This window comes from Otolemur garnettii, unplaced genomic scaffold (genome assembly GCF_000181295.1).
Source record: "Otolemur garnettii isolate 467f Iridium unplaced genomic scaffold, OtoGar3 scaffold00035, whole genome shotgun sequence".
NCBI lineage: Eukaryota > Metazoa > Chordata > Mammalia > Primates > Galagidae > Otolemur > Otolemur garnettii.
Genome location: NW_003852430.1, coordinates 5,646,796 through 5,652,002, shown reverse-complemented (window position 1 = coordinate 5,652,002; position 5,207 = coordinate 5,646,796). Strand labels below are relative to the sequence as shown.

Genomic DNA, 5,207 nt, shown 5'->3' with positions numbered 1-5,207 from the left:
GCCCAGGAGTTGGAGGTTGCTGTGAGCTGTGATGCCACAGCACTCTACCCAGGGGGACAGCTTGAGGCTCCGTCTCAAAAAAAAAAAAAAAAAAATGTTTAACAGTGATTACCCCCGGACAACTTCCTTCTGTATTTTTCAGATTTTCTACAATACACCTGTAATAATTTGTAATGGCTAGAAGAGATGCAGGTGGGGGTCCTAACTTTCAGCAATATGAGGTCAGGTGGTGTTGCCTGTTCACTATTGGTCTGTGCCTTTGTATCACCGCAATCCCAAGAGTTAAGATGAGGTTGTATAAGGGCTGCAATCCTGAACCCAGAGGAAAGATCACTAGACTCTGGCTAGATGAGAAATGTAATGGACTGGGTCCCTATCTTATACGACCCTGGGAAACAGAGCTGTCTGGTGGATCCAGTCTCTGAACTCCTTTATAGAGGGCACTACAAGTGCCTTATAAATGTTCCACCCCGATGCCTTCCCCATCCTAGTCCTCCGGCAAAGCTATCTCCCCCCAACCCCTCTCTGGCACCGGGGTCTCTGCCACAATCCACCAACCAATTCCCAAAGCAATCTTTCTGCTCCCACCGCCCGCAAAGTGATTTCCCTTTCCTCTCAACTTCCAAGCCTCAAAACCAGGACTGCTCTCCATCCTAAGTTCGCAGGAGTTTCTCTTACTTGCAAGCAGCCAAACGCGCGAAAAGCGCAAACGCTGACAGCCGCTTCTCCCGGGTGGCGGGAGATTTCGTACGGAACCGGAAGCGAAAGCGAGCGGCGCGGAAGACCCGCCCCCCTGCGTCCCGCCCACCCCCCTCCCGGCGTCCCGCCCCCCATCCCGGCCCCCGACTTCCGGTCCTCCCACTCCGGGCTGGGCTGGCGCGCGCGGCGTTTCGCGGCCTCGGGGTTTCACCCGCTCCACCAGCTTTCAAAAAATTGAATGTGAGTGTTTTGGGAGATATCTTTCCCAGAAAACTTTAAGGGGCACCTCCTGTATGTGGAGTCGGTAACTTTTGACAGTTGAAACTAGGGTGGAGGAATGCTGACAATGGCAGCTAAACTTCCACACGCGGGAGATGGGACCTCTATAACTTTGCTTGGGCCACCAGCAGAGATTCCACTACTGGAGGATAATGTGGCGCTGTAACTCGCAGGACTGGCGCCGTCAGTTTCTGCCTGGGGGCGGAATGGAGGCAGAATGGGCACTAAGATCATTTGTGCACCTGACTCACTATTACCTCGTTTAATCTTTCATTGACCCCCATTTTGCAGATGAGAATACCGGAGCTACACGGTAATTATTAGTTTGCCCATCTACGTACACATTTTGATTTTCCTGTTGGACGGCAAGCTGTATGTGGGCAGCTTCCAATTCGGTTCACTCCTCCCTCCCCTGCAATGCCTGCCACATGTAAGCGCTCAGCGAGGTATCTGTACAATGAACTGGAATGTGTGAATGAAAGCACACTCTCAGAAATCACTCCAGGTCTGCAGGAATTAAAAGAGCTAGGCTCAGAGGAAGGTAGGGTTCGAGAAGTGGAAGCGCTGGGGAGAAAGGATGTGCCGCTGGCTTTCCAGATGTCAGACTGCAGACTCAGAAGCAGCGCGTCAGAGCCACTGCAGCCCTTCTAGCGCTGTCTGCAAGGTTTTCAAATACTGGAAATAAACTTCACTTGTGGCCTCTAGGAGGTGTGTCTCACTGACAGAAGATAGAGGGAGGCCCTGGTAAAGGTAGTCATTGGAAATGAAGAGTCCCACCCAGCATGGACTTAACTGTGTCTGGCACTGACTTTGTACCAGGACCTGTTTTAAGCAGTTTATATATCAATTAATTTTATTCTAATAATCATGAGGAAGGGTGTATTATCAACCCTGTTTTACAGATAAGGAAACTGAAGAACAGAGAAGTAACTTCAAAAGTACCTTCACATGGTATCAGAGCCAAGTTCAAACTCAGGGGAAATGTCTCCACATTTGTCACCACAGTGGTACCATCCACTAATGTGACAGGAGACCTTCCCCACATTTCTTTCCTCTTTGTATCAGACACATACTTTACATCATTGAATCAACAGAAGACAACTGAAAGCACATTAACTGCCTGGAAAAAAAAATGGAGTACAGACTATAGGAATATTTACATGAATATCTGATCTCTGAATAGTGAAGGAATTTAAGTATAATAAATTACAAAGAAAAAAATCTAAATATTTGACTATATAGCTGGATGTAGTGGATCCTGCCTATAATATCAACACTTTGGGAGGTCAAGGCAGGAGGATCACTGGAGGCCTAGAGTTCAAAACTAGTCTGTGCAACATAGCAAGACCCTATCTCTACAAAAAAATATTAAAAATACAAAAAGTTAGCCAGCATGGTGGTGTGCACCTTGTAGTCCTGGGTACTCAGGAGACTGAGGCAGGAGTTGAAGTTTACAGTGAACTATGATCACACCACCATGGTCCAGCCAGGGTAAGAGAGAGATAGTGTCTCTTAAAAAAATAAACATGAGTGCTGACACGGTTTCAGAGAGAAAGGAATGCTTATTCAAGTCTTTGATTTTTATCTGCTCATGGGGTGTCCCACCTGTTTCCCCAGTTCTGGCTGACTTGCCTCACCCCATGCTTCTGTAAAAAAAATAAAAAATAAATATGAGGCTGGGTATGGTGGGTCACACCTGTAATCCTAGCACTCTGCAAGTCCAAGACGGATGGACTGCTTAAAGCATAGGAGTTCAAGACCAGCCTGAGCAAGAGTGACACCCTGTCTCTACTAAAAATAGAAAAACTAGCTGGGTGTCATGGCACAGGCCTGTAGTCCCAGCTACTTGGGAGGCTGAGGCAAGAGGATTGCTCAAGCCCAGGAGTTTGAGGTTGCTGTGAGCTATGATGCTATCTCATTCTACCCAGGGTGACAGAGTGAGACTGCCTCAAAAAAAAATAAAAATAAATAAGCACACACAAAATTGACTATCAAAAAATAAAACTGGGCATCTAAAAAATTCACAAAATTATTTTACATTCATCAAACTAGGGAAAAGATTTGTCAAAAATATAACATTAAAAATATTAATGCCATCAGGATACAAAGAACTTAATTCATTAGGGAAAAAAATCCTAAGACAAACTGAAACATGGGAAAAGATAAAGAACAGATAATTCATACATAAAATAGTGATAAAGTTATCACTTACATTTAACTCTATCAACAGCTAAGTTTTCAAAATGTTTATCTCTAGCAGCAAAGAAATTTTCTCTGGCAAAACAGGCAAAGAATTTACATTGAAAATACTTCAGGCTCGGCGCCTATAGCTCAACCGGCTAAGGCGCCAGCCACGTACACCTAAGGTGGCAGGTTTGAATCCCCAGCCCGGACCCGCCAAATAACAATGATGGCTGCAACCAAAAAATAGCCGGGCGTTGTGGCGGGCGCCTGTGGTCCCAGCTACTCAGGAGGCGGAGGCAGGAGACTCGCTTGAGCCCAGGAGTTGGAGGTTGCTGTGAGCTGTAATGCCATGGCACTCTACCCAGGGGGACAGCTTGAGGCTCTGTCTCAAAAAAAAAAAAGAAAATACTTCAATGTTGCTACCTATACTGTTCCTCATTTAAATCCCCAAGGCACTTTATGACTCCCACGTGGTATAATTTCCTCTAGTTATATCCCTCTACTACAGAGATTCTTAATCTTTTGTGAACATTAGACGCTCTGATAAAAGCTCTCCTCAGAAAGATGCACCTGCACACCAATTTTGTACACTATTTCAAGAGGTTAACCAACCCCACTCAATGCTTTTTTAAAATACCAGCACTTCTAGATTTTAAGCTCTTTTTGGTCAGGCCTTTTTATTTGTCTTTGTGATCCATAAAGTGCCTACTACAGTATCTTCCACATTAACGGATAAAGTGAATAATGTCATTTTTATGACTAATGCAAAGTATTGGAAAAATATGTTCATATTTAACATTACCGACATCTTACTAACCACATCACATAATAGCTGCCTTTTCAGCATATTAAACACCTATTTTAAGGCTCAGGGAACAAACTAAGCCAGTGTTGGTCAGCTATTCCAACATTTTTATTATTTTCTAATACCACAATTTTGATGGCTACCTCATCCTGAAGAATGTCTTTCGTACCCAGAGGCAATTACAATAGAAATCTGCATGTCGCTGTAGCAATAATGCACCACAATAAAGCACTGTGAGTTCTTTTGTGTGTTCATTTCATCCACATACATGGACTGACCCAATGCTGAGCCCTGGCAACCCAGACTTTTGTAAACTATAGACACTGACCTCACAATTAAGGGGAAGAAAACATTTAACACAAAATTTTTACTGCTACTGAACCATAAACATCTCAAAAATGGACAACCGTGTTATTCATTTTCATAACACCAGTGCCTCACACTCCGTGGGCTCTCAACAAATATTAAATATTTGTGATGAGACTGAACTGCTGAATACTCTCAGAGATGTATGAAAAAAGTACTGGGTTCAGCTTCCCATTAAACAGATGGTTTGAATCAAATGTGACTCCAGCCTATAAAACTCCCAAGTCCTCATCTGAAAACTTCATACACATTCCTTCCAGAATGACTTGGCTCCCCAGTTGAGCCTGTAATAAAGCACAGAGTACCTTCTCTGGCAGAATTTCCATGAATCATCACTGCACAATTCAGTGCCTGCCCTTAGCACTACCCAGCTACAAACATACTGTCACAAGAGACGTTGACACTTAGATGACTCCGCAGCTCCAGGACTTCTGTCCTACTGGGTCACACTTATAGCTGAGATTTTAGTTGCCTTGCTTGGTAAACCAAAGTGAGAGTTCCCTCTTCTGTGCAGGGTGTGTCACTCTAAAAACTAAAGACATGTAAGCTTCTCTAGCAAGTAAGCATGCTGTGAACTCCTGCCAGGTCTGCTGGCCATGAAAAGCAGAGAGCAGGAGGCACTTCCAGCAGGATAGCTGACCCACAAAAGCTAATGTAGAGTTAGCCAAACTTTGGTCCCTCTCCCCTCCCTAATCTACTGCCCACCTATGGGAGTTGGCTGGGAAAGAAAACACCTCACTCTTTCTCCCTTTGTTTTATTTTATTTATTTTTAAGACAGAGTCTGACTTTATTGCCCTCAGTAGAGTACTGTGGCATCCCAGCTCACAGCAACCCCAAACTCTTGTCAAATTCTTGGGCTTAAGCGATTCTCTT

General features: G+C 44.4%; 1 protein-coding gene across 2 annotated transcripts in view; it reads right to left on the bottom strand.

The window, feature by feature from the left end:
- The window catches only part of PRIM2 (DNA primase subunit 2), a 286,830-nt gene extending 286,074 nt beyond the window's left edge, over positions 1 to 756 (bottom strand). For both annotated transcript variants that reach the window (XM_023513161.1, XM_003789669.3), the window contains exon 1: positions 679 to 756. The gene's annotated coding sequence lies outside the window, so the exon portion shown is untranslated. The remainder of the gene's footprint in view (positions 1 to 678) is intronic.
- Positions 757 to 5,207: the final 4,451 nt, after the last annotated feature.